This window comes from Coffea arabica, chromosome 1e (genome assembly GCF_036785885.1).
Source record: "Coffea arabica cultivar ET-39 chromosome 1e, Coffea Arabica ET-39 HiFi, whole genome shotgun sequence".
Taxonomy (NCBI): domain Eukaryota; kingdom Viridiplantae; phylum Streptophyta; class Magnoliopsida; order Gentianales; family Rubiaceae; genus Coffea; species Coffea arabica.
The window spans coordinates 3,554,503-3,572,663 of record NC_092311.1 but is presented as its reverse complement, the minus strand read 5'-3'; the positions used below and the strand labels follow the sequence as shown (position 1 = coordinate 3,572,663).

Below are 18,161 nucleotides of genomic sequence, written 5' to 3'. Positions count from 1 at the left end.
GGCTAACAATTTCATTAGGTTGCGAACTCTTTTAGCTTTTGATTTGAGTGGTTTATATTTCAACTGCTGGAATGCTATTCCTCTGTTGATTGTTGCTCTCTTTTTCTGCTTGCAGTTCCAAATTCTAGTATTGCATACGTTCAATGTGGGTTGGGTTGTTCTCATTTATCTTCAATGGTATGTTCAGATATGTACCATTTTATTCTGTAGTTCAAGTTTTTGCCTCTCTATTTCATTCTGAACCTCCCGTTTCTCCAATTCTTTCTTACGCTCAATCAGCTTTTGTTTCCATGCCTCTGGCTGCATGCTCTGAAGATACCTTTTCAACTGATTAGCATGGTGTCCTGCATCTTTCGTATCTCTGATTCATGTGAACGGAAGAAAGTGAGGGAAAATCAATGCAGATATTGTCACTAGTGAAAAGGGTGAAAGCGAAATAACACTGCATCAAATCATTAACAACTAAAGATATCATTCTCTGGATGTGAGGAATGAGTACACACTTTCATTATGGAATCGACCCATCTCATCATTTCGAGTCATCAAATCGAATGAGAGTATAATAGTTTCATTGTATTTACGCTCACAAACCCTGAGGGACCTGCAGTTATCTTGTATTTCCTTGGTAAAATTGTCAATAAGCCGTGAAGTTATTTGCTTCACTTCACTTCTGCTTCAATATCAGCAATAGTCGTCAAATCTGCCTTCTCTTGAAGATATTCTCCAATTAATTCTGATGAATGATAATCATCAGCACAGGCAACCCATCTATACCACTTATCACCCGGAAGCATGGTTCAAAGTCTCTGCCGAGACCGAGACAACTCGGCTAAGTTGTCACCGGAACGAACCCTCTGATATGATATCGAAATGAGATGACTCCGAGATACTTGATTCACCGAGAACTCGTCTGAAAAGTCTCCGATACTGATAGTCTCGGCCGAATTGGTCCGAGTCAACTCACAAATTTACATTTGACAAATTTTCTTTTGTTAATTTTGTTAATTATTTTTGTTCAGCATATTTTTGAATATTATTTACAATTTTTAGAATATTAAATGATTCAAAATTTGCGTCTCACCGTGACCGATATGCCAAGACTGGCGTGGAACGGTCCAGGCCGTGACCGCGACTTTGAACCATGCTTATCACCCGTTATATGCTTCATAGTAATCCCTCCTACCAAGATTCTCTGCTTCAAAATTCTCTTCAAACGCCATTGCCTGAAGACAATCCTGTCTAGTTCTTGTTGAACTCAACTATTGCATACCCTGATAATGTTGCACAGTTCCAGAATGGTTGCACAGTCATTGGATTAAACCCTTTCATAGTCAGATCATTCTTAACCTCAGAGCCACAGCTTCCAACATCTTATCCATTTCTATTGTCATCAGGAACATTTGCAACAAATCCCATCCAAGGATATACAAATTCTGCATTTACATCTGGTGTAGCAATTGAATGCAAATTCATGGTGTAGCACCTACGATTGACCTTACGTGTACCAAAACATTGGCAAAATATAATGCATTTGCTATAGTTTCTGCTATCTAACATGATTGTTGTAAAATATATAGTATTTCAAAAATATTCTTTGTCCCACATCGAAAAAATGAGAAGTATTATTTTCTCTGTCCCACATTGAGAAGTGAGAAGGGTTGCAGTCTTTGTCCCACATCGGAAGTGAGAAGGGTTGCACCTCACTCTGAAGTCTATAAATAGGATCCACTTCTCCCTCAGAAAATCACCCCAGCAGCTTCAGTTAATATCTTTTGATAGCTGCTCTATCCCTCTCTCTCTCTCTCTTTTATTTTTTTTTTTGTTAGTTGATATCTTCCTGATAATTCTGTTCTCATCCTTTTTATATATATATCTGCTGGTTTTAATTTGCTAGTTCTGGTCCTTCTAGTTTGCAACAAGAAGAAAGTTTGTCTTTCTTGTTCGCAATAAATAGAAGAAGGCTTGTTTAATCCTGGGGAAACATTTCAATTTCATGAAATAGTTTCTTAGGACAGTGCTACGCACGACTCAAGCAGATAGTGTTAACATTGTTGTAGCCAATTATCCAACAATCTAAGAAACTAAGGCATCTGACAATGTTAGCACCCCGCAGCCTTCATCAGCAACTGTTGCAGTGGCACTACCATTCGCCAAGCCCTTTCCAGATGTATCCAAAATTGAAATTTTCGCCAATGAAAATTTCAAAAGGTGGCAAGAACGAGTACACTCACGACTCGACATCCATGGAGTGGTCTATGCACTAACGGAGTCCCAACCTGCTTCAACCACAGATGTCAAAATACAAGAATCGTGGCAATATGCCAATAAGGTATGTAGGCATACTATTTTACAAACACTCTTAAATGAATTATTTGACGTGTATTGTAGCTATATGCAAGCCAATAAGTCCCAGTATAATAGACTAAAAAATTCCAATTACAAGCCTAATATTCCCAACTTTAAGAAAAAGAAAGGCAATTGCCATTATTGTAGAAAATCAGAACATTATGTTGCCCTGTATAGATACAATAAAGGTGACAAAGCAAATGGTAATCCTCCTAAGGTTAATTTAACCGAAGGAGATGAAATAATTGCTGCAGTCATCTCTCAAGTGAACATTGCAGCTAATGTTAAAGAATGGGTGGTAGACTCTGGGGCTACTCGGCACATATGTGCAAATCGAGAAGCGTTTTCCTCCTATACTTCAATAGGGGATGATGAAAAAAATAGTCTACCTTGCAGACTCACGAACTACTAAAGTTCTGGGTAAGGGCAAAGTACTATTGAAACTCACTTCAGGAAATACTTTGGCTCTTAATGATGTGCTGCATGTTCCAAATATTCGGGCAAATCTTGTTTCTGTGGCTTTGCTTGGAAAAGTTGGGGTGAAAGTATCATTCGAATCTGAAAAGATTGTAATGACAAGAAATAATGTGTTTGTAGGGAAAGGCTATTGTAATCAGGGACTTTTTGTACTTAATATTTCCAATGTGATAAATGAAAATGCATCTTCTTCTGCTTATATTGTTGATTCCATTTCTTTATGGCATGCTAGATTAGGACATGTTAATATTGGTTATATAAAGAAAATGCAATCATGTGGTCTAATTTCTGGTATTAATGATAATATGGACAAATGTGAAATATGTGCAGAAGCTAAAATAACAAAGAAAAGTTGTATAACTGTCCATAGAGAAACTGAGTTATTAAATTTAATTCATACTGATTTAGGTGATTTAAAACAAACAATGACTAGAGGTGGGAAAAGGTATTATGTCACCTTTATAGATGACTATTCTAGATATACCAAAGTTTATTTACTTAGAAATAAAGATGATACTTATAATGCCTTTTTATCCTATAAGTCTGAAGTAGAAAATCAACTTAATAAAAGGATAAAAAGAATTAGATCAGATAGGGGTGGAGAATATTTAACTTTAGATAACCTTTGTGAACAGGAAGACATAATACATGAAATAACTCCACCTTATTCTCCAGAATCTAATGGAGTAGCTGAAAGGAAAAATAGAACATTAAAAGAAATGATGAACTCTATGTTAATTAGTTCTCATGCTCCAGATAATTTATGGGGAGAAGCTATATTATCTGCATGTCACTTACAAAATAGAATCCCACATAAAAAGACTGGCAAAACACCTTATGAGTTATGGAAAAATTATAAACCAAATTTGAAATATTTAAAAGTTTGGGGGTGTCTTGCTAAAGTCTTGTTGCCTGAACCTAAGAAAAGGAAAATAGGTTCTAAAACTTCTGATTGTATGTTTATTGGATATGCTGAACATAGTGCTGCATATAGATTTCTTGTGTTAAGAAGTGATATACTTGATTGTAATACAATTATTGAGACAAAGAATGCTGAATTTTTTGAACATATTTTTCCACTGTCTAGTAAAATTTCTCATGCACCTGTTGAAATAAATAAGGAAATTATTCCAATTGAGGAATTAAGAAGGAGCAAAAGGCCAAGAAAAGAATTTTCATTTGGAAATGAATTCCAAACCTTTCTTGTTGATAATGATCCTTTAACATACTCCGATGCTATTTCTTCTCCTGAGTGTAAATTTTGGAAAGAAGCAATTAAATCTGAAATAGATTCTATCTTGTCAAATAAAACTTGGATTTTGGTAGACTTACCTCCTGGTGCAAAACCTATTGGTTGCAAATGGATTTTTAAAAGAAAATATAACTCTGATGGCTCTATAGAAAAGTACAAAGCTCGTTTAGTAGCAAAAGGATTTTCTCAAAAATAAAATATTGATTATTTTGATACATTTGCACCAGTAACTAGAATTGCGTCTATTCGAGTTTTATTTGCTTTAGCTTCTATCCATAAACTTGTTATTCATCAAATGGATGTCAAAACAGCCTTTTTAAATGGTGATTTAGAAAAAGAAATTTATATGTTTCAACCTGAGGGATGTATTGTATCTGGACAAGAAAATAAGGTTTGTAAACTAATTAAATCTCTTTATGGCCTAAAACAAGCTCCTAAACAGTGGCATGAGAAATTTGATCAAGTATTGATGAAAGATGGTTTCTCGTCTGTAGAAGTGGATAAATGTGTATATGTCAAAATTATAAATGATCAATATGTGATAATCAGTTTATATGTGGATGACATGCTTATATTTGGTACTAGTCTAGATATTGTAAATAGTACTAAATATTTTTTGTCTTCTAATTTTGATATGAAAGATTTGGGTGAAGCCAAAATAATATTGGGTGTTAAAATCATAAGGAAATGTGATGGTATAATGTTGTCACAAGAACATTATACAGAAAGACTTCTTAGGAAGTTTGAAAATTATGATGTGACACCTGTGAGTACTCCTTATGATGCTAACACTCAATTAAAGAAAAATAATGGTGACCCAATTGCTCAGTCTAGATATGCTCAGATTATTGGGAGTCTGATGCATCTGATGAATTTTACTAGACCTGATATAGCTTATGCTGTATGTCGACTGAGTAGATATACTCATAATCCCAACCGTGAGCATTGGTTTGCATTAGTCAGACTAATGAAATATTTGAGAGGTACCATGAATTTTGGTATCCTGTATAGTGGATTTCCCACTGTATTAGAAGGTTACAGTGATGCTAATTGGATCTCTGATTCAAATGATACGAAATCCACTAGTGGTTATGTGTTCACCCTTGGTGGTGGTGCAATAGCATGGAAATCTGCTAGACAGACAATCATTGCTAGATCAACAATGGAGTCAGAGTTTGTAGCTCTGGAACTGACAGGGACTGAGGCCGAGTGGTTGAGAAATTTCTTAGCTAATATTCCTTCAACTAAGGATTTGTTGCCTCCTGTGTCCATACATTGTGACTGTCAAGCAGCGATTGCCATAGCTAAAAATAAATCGTATAATTGTAAAAGTCGACACATGAGATTGAGACATGATGTCGTAAAGCAGCTGCTTAGAGATGGAATTATTTCCATTGATTATGTAAAGTCAGAGTTGAATTTGGCCGATCCTCTGACTAAACCCGTAGGAAGAAAATTGATTCTTCAAACTACAAAAGAAATGGGACTTCGACCAACAAGTTGTCAATAGAGACAGTAACCCAACCTATGTGATTGGTGATCCCATGAAGTAGGTTCATATGGGTAATAACAAGTCAATATTGATGGTAAAGCACTTCAATTTAAGTCTCTCTAGAGATAAGTGCTTTGAGTAATTGTGAGGATGAGTTAAAACTCTTAATGAATTCATATCCCATTAGGGAGGTGTAGTTAAAGCAATATACACTTGATGAATTCACCTATATGAGAGTGGAGTGGGGCCGCTCCTATAAGAGTCATTGGTCAAATCTTTAGAGCTCTCATGAATAACCAGGCAGGCGCACGGCCAAAAAGCGCAAAATCGCGTTAACAGCAAATTATGGGTTGTAATGTGATTGATAAAATCTCTGTCATACATCAAGAGTTATTGGTTCATAGAAATTTATATTTCACCAATAATTCTGTAGATCATATTTTATCAATCTATGTTTGGTTCATAGTCCAAAAGACACCAATCTAATTACATTTCAACCAAATCCAGCAGAGTACTTTTAAAATTCTTCCTTTATTCAAAGAATTTTTTTGAAATAGGTGGGAGATTGTTGTAAAATATATAGTATTTCAAAAATATTCTTTGTCCCACATCGAAAAAATGAGAAGTATTATTTTCTCTGTCCCACATTGAGAAGTGAGAAGGGTTGCAGTCTTTGTCCCACATCGGAAGTGAGAAGGGTTGCACCTCACTCTGAAGTCTATAAATAGGATCCACTTCTCCCTCAGAAAATCACCCCAGCAGCTTCAGTTAATATCTTTTGATAGCTGCTCTATCCCTCTCTCTCTCTCTCTTTTATTTTTTTTTTTGTTAGTTGATATCTTCCTGATAATTCTGTTCTCATCCTTTTTATATATATATCTGCTGGTTTTAATTTGCTAGTTCTGGTCCTTCTAGTTTGCAACAAGAAGAAAGTTTGTCTTTCTTGTTCGCAATAAATAGAAGAAGGCTTGTTTAATCCTGGGGAAATATTTCAATTTCATGAAATAGTTTCTTAGGACAGTGCTACGCACGACTCAAGCAGATAGTGTTAACATTGTTGTAGCCAATTATCCAACAAGAGGATGACAAAAAATTAGCCGCTCAGTCTGAAGAAAAAGGTACAGACCAATGAATACAACCAAAATCCAAAAAGAACAATGTTCTACTTGCTGGGGTTTTAAAAATCCCAATATGAGAAAATCAAGCACATACTTGCATATCACACCAAATAATTAATCGGGAAAAATTTGTACCCAAAATGTGGTTGAGACAAATCTAGGCCGCGGTGGATCATATATAGTAGTATTATTATGGTGGTGGGCTTTATCAATTCTTATTTAGCCTTGTATTTTTGAAAAAACAAAGTTAATCAATGCCCTTTCTTTGTTATTCACAATTTACCTGCATTTTCTTCTTGTCCAGTTCGTTTTGTTTTCTTTAATTTCTATGCTTCAATTTGTTCTGTAATTAAAAGTCCTTCAATTTGTTCTGTTGTTGGTTAATTATCACGATTGAATCTTTTTTTTTTTGGATTGTAATTTTCTTCTGATTACTTGGTTGTTGGGAGCTAGTTGGAATGTTAAAAATGATTTCTGCCTTTGTTTGGAATGATATCATCTGGGTATTTTTTGTCTCTATCAATCATTGCACGGGTTGTTGAATAGACATGCATTGACATCATTACTATAGATTGATTCCATTTCAATGAGCCCACAAGGGACCAACTGCCCCTTATATATATTTTTTTGGTGGGTCATTTTCATGCCTCAATTCAGTGACTTTGTAGTAGTCGGAGGTTTAATTATGCAATTTATTGCTGTTACCCAACTCTAAATTCTTTCAACCTTTTTCTTTTTTATTTTGTTAAAAAAAAAAAAAGAAAGGTCGCATGGATATGGTGGGGGAAGGGGAATTTGGCACCTAATGGAACCAGATTACTTGAAACCTGTAAAAGACATGCTAACCTATCAAGAAGCTTTTGAGTGTCTGGAGCATTATAGTAAAGATATCACTATGAAATTGCTAACTTATGGAATTGTGCATTTGAGGGTCAATTTTGGTTTCTCAGCAGCCATTTACGACAGAGTTTGTCGAACACTACTTTCCTAGCAAGTACGCTACAAAAATGTTGACCTTTTGTATTTGAATAGGTCTAATCTTGATATCTGAACTTCAGGTGCTTTTTCAAGTTTGAATGTAGCTTCAAGCATCTCTGGTGCTAATATCTGTGTGCTTTAACCATTGGAATGTTTTGGCAAAGTTCTTTGAATCCTGCAGTCTAGCTATGTCTTGCTGTTCAGTTATGGTACAATGATGAGGTTCCTTTCTTGATAAGTATACCAGAAATTCCATCTGCTGGTTAATGATACTTCTGATAGAGGACTTGATGAGCTGGAAGTAATACTTCTGCTGGCTGAAAATATTTCTGCTGGTTTGTGATGAGGCTAAAAGTAAACGTTTTGTTATAGAACATTGAGTGCCTAGAAGATCTTCTAAATCAAGTCTTGTCACATGCTTAAATTTGAAAGTAAGGTTGAGTTTCCTAAGATATAGGTACACTGAATTAGCTAGACCTGAGGGCTTGAGCTTTATGAAAAGCTTGAAACTTTGAATTCAACTTGTCCATGGCCTATTGAATGGACTCCTCCACATTTCTCCCTAAAATATTGTCAAGTTATACACAGAGCACACTAGAACTCGTCAAGTGTAGCTGAAAACATGAACTACCTCAGAACCTTAAAACTTTTCTTTCCTTTCTTAGATTTCCCTGTATTTCATGGATTACAAGTCAAACAGTTTGCGTGCATATGCAACAGAAGACTGTGTTCTCTTGTCTAAACCACCTGATGTGGTGTGTCTAGGGATGGCAACGGGGCGGAGTTGGAGCGGGGGACCCCTCCCCCTCCCCCACCCCTTGCCCCGTTGCCTATTAATTCCCCCCGACCCCCGCCCCATCCCCCGCCTCCCACTCGCCCCGCTTCCACCTGCGGGGTTAATAAAATTGTCGTCGCGGGGTTAATAAAATTTTATTATAGTTAAATTTTAATAAATTATCAAATACTAAAATATCAATACATCATCAAGTTATTATTCATTGTAATTTTACAATTGAAACTCATAAAAACAATCAAACAAAAGTTATTTGAATACAATCCAACATGATGAAATAAATACAACTAAAATAGTCAAGTTTTCACTTTTTGTACAAATACAATCACTAATTCATTATTGTGTTTGTGCTTTTTTTCGAGAAAAAAGTGTTATTCTATTAAGTGTAATTAGAAATTTAGTATAAATGTATTAGTAAATTTAGTATAACTAATTAATAAATTATATTAGTAGACATGTCTAATTATTCATATAACTGATAATATCAATTATATTGCATACATTAATATATATTATATAATATATCTAACTAATAATATCATTATCATAAGTTTATAACTAATTAAATTACATATTATATATATTTATTTATATATATATACTTTTTTTTTGCAGGTGGCGGGGCAGGGGATGGGGCGGGGGCGGGGGGAATTTTTTCCCCTCTCAATATACGTCATGATTCAGCAATGGTGTCGACATTGCTAAAACACTCAGGTGCAAAAGCCATTTTTGTTGATTATCAGTTACTTCATATTGCAGAAGGGGCATTAGGAATTCTACTAAAGACAAGCAGCAAGACGCCTAAATTAGTTGTGATTCCTGACCAAGCTAGCTCATCTTCCAGGGTTAGTGACATGTATTTCAATAATGACAATTTAGAGTACGAATCTTTCTTGGCATCAGGAAGACCAGACTTTGAGGTTATAAGGCCACATGATGAGTGGGATCCTATTGCTTTGAATTACACTTCAGGTACAACATCAAGCCCCAAAGGTGTTGTCTACAGTAGAAGTGGCAATTTGGATTGAGATCCATTTATCCATCCATATAATCCATAATTAAATGGATAATGGATTATCCATTTATAGTATTGGTTTTAAATGGTTGATCAAAGTAAAACCATTAAATTAAATGGATTTATATGGATTATCCACAAAAATCATATATATCCATTTACTTAAAAACCAAATAAAAGAGAGGGAAAGGAAATGACTAAAAAAGGAGCCATCCTAAAATTGCTGTTGGGGTGTGAAAAAGCCGTTCCCGTGAATGGTAACCAACCCTGAAACTGAATGTTGGGGTTTACTGCTGAACTAATTAATTATTCCTTTGTTTCTTCTTCTAAACTCCACAGTACGTGGGATTTCGATTGGCTTTGAAGAGGTCAGGACAAAGGGAACATGGCCTGCTTGGTACACCCATGCACCTGATTACTAGATGTTGAGCTCAAAAGTCATCCGTGGCTTTAGTAGTAGACATTGCAAGTGTTGTGTGAGTACGAATAAAAGCCAGTGTTGGTATTTTTGTAGATACCCTACAAACGGTCTATGCAGGACTTCTATTGTTTGGGCTAGTTTGCAATATATGGCTACTCTGTAATATGTAATATATATATACATATATATATAATAATAATAATAATAATAATTTCAGATAGTTTTTTAGTGAAATGAAGGTTCATTTTGCTTGAATTTACATCCGTGGTATTTTGTGGCTTGAATTTACAAGAAATGGTAATACAAAAAAAAAAGTAACAAAAATATTTAAATGGATTATAAATGGATAATTGGTTTTTATTTAATCCATTTAGATCCATCCATTTAGATCCATTTATTAAATGGATCTAAATGGATTGGATAAATTTCATCCACCATCCATTAAGTCAAAACCAATTATGAACCATTTATCCATATTGCCACCTCTAGTCTACAGTCACAGAGGAGCCTACCTCAATTCTCTGGCAGCTGCTCTTTTAAACGAAATGCCATCCATGCCTGTTTATTTGTGTACTGTTCTGATGTTCCATTGCAATGGCTGGTGCCTTACTTGGGCCGTTGCAGCACAGGGCGGCACAAATGTTTGTCTAAGAAATGTAACTGCAAAAGGGATTTTTGAGTGCATAGCTAAGCACCAAGTGAGCCACATGGGTGGTGCACCTACAGTATTAAATATGATAATTAATGCACCGTCTGTTGATCGGAGACTGCTTCTAGGAAAAGTGATAGTGATGACAGGCGCTGCCCCCCTCCTCCTCATGTACTTTTTAAGATGGAGGAGCTGGGATTCAATGTTACTCATTCCTATGGCTTGACCGAAACATAGGATCCTGGAACAGTTTGCACTTGGAAACCTGAGTGGAATTCACTACCACCTGATGCAAAGGCCAAGGTCAAGGCTCGTCAAGGGTTGCACCACCTTGGCATGGAAGAACTCGATATCAAAGATCCAGAAACAATGCAAAGCGTACCACCGGACACAAAAACAAGGGGTGAGGTGATGTTCAGAGGCAACACCATCATGAATGGATACTTTAAGGATAGTAAAGCAACAGCTGATGCTTTTAAAGGTGGATGGTTTCGAAGTGGGGACGTGGGGGTGAGACACCCTGATGGATACATAGAATTAAAAGATCGATCCAAAGACATTATCATCTCAGGAGGGGAGAATATTAGCTCGATTGAGGTGGAATCAGTGATTTATAGCCATCCCGCAGTTCTGGAAGCTGCAGTTGTTGGAAGACCAGATGATTATTGGGGTGAAACACCTTGTGCATTTGTCAAATTGAAGGATGATTGTAATGCAAATGCAGATGAAATTATCAAGTATTGCCGTGATCATTTGCCACATTATATGGCTCCACGAACTGTTGTTTTTGAGGAATTGCCAAAAACTTCAACAGGAAAAATACAAAAATTTGTTCTCCGCCAGAAAGCCAAAGACATGGGAAGTCTTTCAAGGACCAGCAGATTATAGCATTTCCGTCATCTGCAAACTAACAATGTAAACTTCCACCACCTGGTTCTGTTTTTAATTAAGACTGTTGTCACATCACAATTGATCCCTCACCAAGAACTTGATCCTGTTGGCTTTTTGGAGTGAAGGTGGAATATTGAGGATTTGATCCGGTACAAGGAAGTGAAAGGCATTTAATATCTTCTTAATCTATTCCAAGGCGAGATTATAATGAGTTAAATGTCAAGACTTGAGTTGTATTTGATCAACCATATAATGTGCTTTAGTTTAATATGAGATCAGCATTCCATCATAGGAGAAATGTACGACTGTATTAAGGCAAACTTGTCTAACATAGTTTTGATGCAAGCTTGGGGCATATTAAAGGATTAAATTCGTCAATCAGTCTGAATGAGCAAATCTTGTTTATTCTTTGACAACATCTACTACGAAGACTTCAACTAAAAAGTGTTAGTGTTAAAATGAAGTTGTCTCAGGTAATTTAAGATTGGAGACTTGCTGCAGCAGCTTTGCCAATGATTTGCTAGTCAGTAAATCAAGAATCGAGGAGACAATGGTCCAATCACGTCTCAAAGGACTTCAGCTTGTTTGAATTACAAATGACCTAAAACATATAGGAGATTCTTTCAGTTTTACAAGTAGTTATTGAACAAACGTGCAGCGCTCTTCACATTTTCCAGCTAGTTTAGTCGCATATCATGACCATGGTTCGCCGTCGCGGGTCGCGGTCACGTCGCGGTCTCGATTGTTCCACATCCGTCGCGGCATATCGGTTAAATATCGGGTGATACGCACATTATAGTGTATAAAATTTTTTTCAAAATCTGAAAAATTGACTAAAAATAGAAAATACCATTAAAAACACAATTATCAAATTAAATTTACTAAATACCTACATTATCATATATAGTTACTGATTATTAAATAAAATAATACTGTCATTACCATAAGGGCCTATAGCATTAGTAATAAATGATTTTAGAATCAAATGTACATTCTAATTCTATTTTATATGAGATAAATAATTATATATAAGAATAAAATTATCATATCTTACATAATACAATACAAATCTCTATACACAAAGAAAATAACGGTATTTATTTAATACAATAAAAAAAATATTTATCAAATAATATTATGAAATGCAAAGATATAAAGAAACAAGCATTTTCACTTAATTACTTGGGCCAAACTTGAACTTCAGGTGCTTCCAATTTTTCCTTCTATATTTTTCCCTGATCCGGTACAAAAGCCCCAGCTTCTCTTAGCATAATAAAGCATGATACGTTAATTGCATGTTACTTCGAAGACAAAACATGCTACAACAGCTTTTTTGCACTATCCAATTGTCCTTTTTTCAAATCTTTCCAGCTTTTCTACAAAGCAGGGACCCATAAATGAGAAAGGACAAGAGAGAAAAGACATCCCAAGGAGTAGCAACAGATGATGCAGAATCCAACTCAGCAACGCTGTCTTCCACTTCTTCAGCAGCCAAGGAGAGCATACGATCATTGCAACTAGTGTTGTTCCTCTCAGATTTGGCCGTCCCTTTCTTCATTTTTTTTCCAATTTCCCTTTCGCCCTTTTTCTCCTCCTTCACGGCCAGATTGAAGACCCCTTCGCCCGGTACAGATGACGAAGAAATTGAAGATCCCTTCAGCTCCAGATGTGATATTCAGCAGTCAACTTCATTCTTTTTTTCACTTTCCCTTTCCCTCTGTTGTCTCCTTCCCTCTCTGCCGTCACCCTCTGTTTTTCTCCTCTCCTTCCTTCATAGCCGGACGATGAAGAAATTGAAGAACCCCTTCAGCTCGCTTCTCCAAATAATCACTCTAGATACTGCTGTGACCCTCGTTCTTTCTTTTCTCTTTTCTTTCTCTCTGTTTTCTCCTTCCCTCTCTGCAAAAGGCACACAGAAATTGACGGTATGCTTCTCCCCTTATCCTCCTTTTCCCCTAAATCTTGTCTTTGTGGTTGAGAAAGAAAACAAGAAAGCATGGGTGGCCGACTCTCTGTGTTCTTGTTGCTGTTTATGATCTGACCGGTTCATATCCGAGTCGAATCCGAGAATTTGGCTGGTATCCTTCTACACCGTTCTAACTCGGTTAATATCAACTGTTTCGGAGCGATTCAAATCGGATATGGTATAATCGGCGTTTCGGGTATCGGTATCGGAACGGTAGGGACTGTTCTGGTTATGACTCGGCCGAGTTGGCGAACCATGATCATGACACAGCAGACAAATATCTGTTTTCTAAATTGATTACCAGTTTTGACAGAAGTTCATAGATATAGGAACCGCTTAACTACAGAGATTGTTCAGCGACTGGAACATATCATATATCATTGTTGAACAACTCAAAAGAAGAAGGGTACAGTAATGTCAAGTTTCATCTATTAAACAACAAAACAAGGCTAACAATTTCATTAGGTTGCGAACTCTTTTAGCTTTTGATTTGAGTGGTTTATATTTCAACTGCTGGAATGCTATTCCTCTGTTGATTGTTGCTCTCTTTTTCTGCTTGCAGTTCCAAATTCTAGTATTGCATACGTTCAATGTGGGTTGGGTTGTTCTCATTTATCTTCAATGGTATGTTCAGATATGTACCATTTTATTCTGTAGTTCAAGTTTTTGCCTCTCTATTTCATTCTGAACCTCCCGTTTCTCCAATTCTTTCTTACGCTCAATCAGCTTTTGTTTCCATGCCTCTGGCTGCATGCTCTGAAGATACCTTTTCAACTGATTAGCATGGTGTCCTGCATCTTTCGTATCTCTGATTCATGTGAACGGAAGAAAGTGAGGGAAAATCAATGCAGATATTGTCACTAGTGAAAAGGGTGAAAGCGAAATAACACTGCATCAAATCATTAACAACTAAAGATATCATTCTCTGGATGTGAGGAATGAGTACACACTTTCATTATGGAATCGACCCATCTCATCATTTCGAGTCATCAAATCGAATGAGAGTATAATAGTTTCATTGTATTTACGCTCACAAACCCTGAGGGACCTGCAGTTATCTTGTATTTCCTTGGTAAAATTGTCAATAAGCCGTGAAGTTATTTGCTTCACTTCACTTCTGCTTCAATATCAGCAATAGTCGTCAAATCTGCCTTCTCTTGAAGATATTCTCCAATTAATTCTGATGAATGATAATCATCAGCACAGGCAACCCATCTATACCACTTATCACCCGGAAGCATGGTTCAAAGTCTCTGCCGAGACCGAGACAACTCGGCTAAGTTGTCACCGGAACGAACCCTCTGATATGATATCGAAATGAGATGACTCCGAGATACTTGATTCACCGAGAACTCGTCTGAAAAGTCTCCGATACTGATAGTCTCGGCCGAATTGGTCCGAGTCAACTCACAAATTTACATTTGACAAATTTTCTTTTGTTAATTTTGTTAATTATTTTTGTTCAGCATATTTTTGAATATTATTTACAATTTTTAGAATATTAAATGATTCAAAATTTGCGTCTCACCGTGACCGATATGCCAAGACTGGCGTGGAACGGTCCAGGCCGTGACCGCGACTTTGAACCATGCTTATCACCCGTTATATGCTTCATAGTAATCCCTCCTACCAAGATTCTCTGCTTCAAAATTCTCTTCAAACGCCATTGCCTGAAGACAATCCTGTCTAGTTCTTGTTGAACTCAACTATTGCATACCCTGATAATGTTGCACAGTTCCAGAATGGTTGCACAGTCATTGGATTAAACCCTTTCATAGTCAGATCATTCTTAACCTCAGAGCCACAGCTTCCAACATCTTATCCATTTCTATTGTCATCAGGAACATTTGCAACAAATCCCATCCAAGGATATACAAATTCTGCATTTACATCTGGTGTAGCAATTGAATGCAAATTCATGGTGTAGCACCTACGATTGACCTTACGTGTACCAAAACATTGGCAAAATATAATGCATTTGCTATAGTTTCTGCTATCTAACATGATTGTTGTAAAATATATAGTATTTCAAAAATATTCTTTGTCCCACATCGAAAAAAATGAGAAGTATTATTTTCTCTGTCCCACATTGAGAAGTGAGAAGGGTTGCAGTCTTTGTCCCACATCGGAAGTGAGAAGGGTTGCACCTCACTCTGAAGTCTATAAATAGGATCCACTTCTCCCTCAGAAAATCACCCCAGCAGCTTCAGTTAATATCTTTTGATAGCTGCTCTATCCCTCTCTCTCTCTCTCTTTTATTTTTTTTTTTGTTAGTTGATATCTTCCTGATAATTCTGTTCTCATCCTTTTTATATATATATCTGCTGGTTTTAATTTGCTAGTTCTGGTCCTTCTAGTTTGCAACAAGAAGAAAGTTTGTCTTTCTTGTTCGCAATAAATAGAAGAAGGCTTGTTTAATCCTGGGGAAACATTTCAATTTCATGAAATAGTTTCTTAGGACAGTGCTACGCACGACTCAAGCAGATAGTGTTAACATTGTTGTAGCCAATTATCCAACAATCTAAGAAACTAAGGCATCTGACAATGTTAGCACCCCGCAGCCTTCATCAGCAACTGTTGCAGTGGCACTACCATTCGCCAAGCCCTTTCCAGATGTATCCAAAATTGAAATTTTCGCCAATGAAAATTTCAAAAGGTGGCAAGAACGAGTACACTCACGACTCGACATCCATGGAGTGGTCTATGCACTAACGGAGTCCCAACCTGCTTCAACCACAGATGTCAAAATACAAGAATCGTGGCAATATGCCAATAAGGTATGTAGGCATACTATTTTACAAACACTCTTAAATGAATTATTTGACGTGTATTGTAGCTATATGCAAGCCAATAAGTCCCAGTATAATAGACTAAAAAATTCCAATTACAAGCCTAATATTCCCAACTTTAAGAAAAAGAAAGGCAATTGCCATTATTGTAGAAAATCAGAACATTATGTTGCCCTGTATAGATACAATAAAGGTGACAAAGCAAATGGTAATCCTCCTAAGGTTAATTTAACCGAAGGAGATGAAATAATTGCTGCAGTCATCTCTCAAGTGAACATTGCAGCTAATGTTAAAGAATGGGTGGTAGACTCTGGGGCTACTCGGCACATATGTGCAAATCGAGAAGCGTTTTCCTCCTATACTTCAATAGGGGATGATGAAAAAAATAGTCTACCTTGCAGACTCACGAACTACTAAAGTTCTGGGTAAGGGCAAAGTACTATTGAAACTCACTTCAGGAAATACTTTGGCTCTTAATGATGTGCTGCATGTTCCAAATATTCGGGCAAATCTTGTTTCTGTGGCTTTGCTTGGAAAAGTTGGGGTGAAAGTATCATTCGAATCTGAAAAGATTGTAATGACAAGAAATAATGTGTTTGTAGGGAAAGGCTATTGTAATCAGGGACTTTTTGTACTTAATATTTCCAATGTGATAAATGAAAATGCATCTTCTTCTGCTTATATTGTTGATTCCATTTCTTTATGGCATGCTAGATTAGGACATGTTAATATTGGTTATATAAAGAAAATGCAATCATGTGGTCTAATTTCTGGTATTAATGATAATATGGACAAATGTGAAATATGTGCAGAAGCTAAAATAACAAAGAAAAGTTGTATAACTGTCCATAGAGAAACTGAGTTATTAAATTTAATTCATACTGATTTAGGTGATTTAAAACAAACAATGACTAGAGGTGGGAAAAGGTATTATGTCACCTTTATAGATGACTATTCTAGATATACCAAAGTTTATTTACTTAGAAATAAAGATGATACTTATAATGCCTTTTTATCCTATAAGTCTGAAGTAGAAAATCAACTTAATAAAAGGATAAAAAGAATTAGATCAGATAGGGGTGGAGAATATTTAACTTTAGATAACCTTTGTGAACAGGAAGACATAATACATGAAATAACTCCACCTTATTCTCCAGAATCTAATGGAGTAGCTGAAAGGAAAAATAGAACATTAAAAGAAATGATGAACTCTATGTTAATTAGTTCTCATGCTCCAGATAATTTATGGGGAGAAGCTATATTATCTGCATGTCACTTACAAAATAGAATCCCACATAAAAAGACTGGCAAAACACCTTATGAGTTATGGAAAAATTATAAACCAAATTTGAAATATTTAAAAGTTTGGGGGTGTCTTGCTAAAGTCTTGTTGCCTGAACCTAAGAAAAGGAAAATAGGTTCTAAAACTTCTGATTGTATGTTTATTGGATATGCTGAACATAGTGCTGCATATAGATTTCTTGTGTTAAGAAGTGATATACTTGATTGTAATACAATTATTGAGACAAAGAATGCTGAATTTTTTGAACATATTTTTCCACTGTCTAGTAAAATTTCTCATGCACCTGTTGAAATAAATAAGGAAATTATTCCAATTGAGGAATTAAGAAGGAGCAAAAGGCCAAGAAAAGAATTTTCATTTGGAAATGAATTCCAAACCTTTCTTGTTGATAATGATCCTTTAACATACTCCGATGCTATTTCTTCTCCTGAGTGTAAATTTTGGAAAGAAGCAATTAAATCTGAAATAGATTCTATCTTGTCAAATAAAACTTGGATTTTGGTAGACTTACCTCCTGGTGCAAAACCTATTGGTTGCAAATGGATTTTTAAAAGAAAATATAACTCTGATGGCTCTATAGAAAAGTACAAAGCTCGTTTAGTAGCAAAAGGATTTTCTCAAAAATAAAATATTGATTATTTTGATACATTTGCACCAGTAACTAGAATTGC

General features: G+C 35.9%; 1 pseudogene; it reads left to right on the top strand.

Annotated features, from left to right (window-relative positions):
- Positions 1–7,490: 7,490 nt before the first annotated feature.
- Positions 7,491–11,721, top strand: LOC140009408 (butanoate--CoA ligase AAE1-like; annotated as a pseudogene).
- Positions 11,722–18,161: the final 6,440 nt, after the last annotated feature.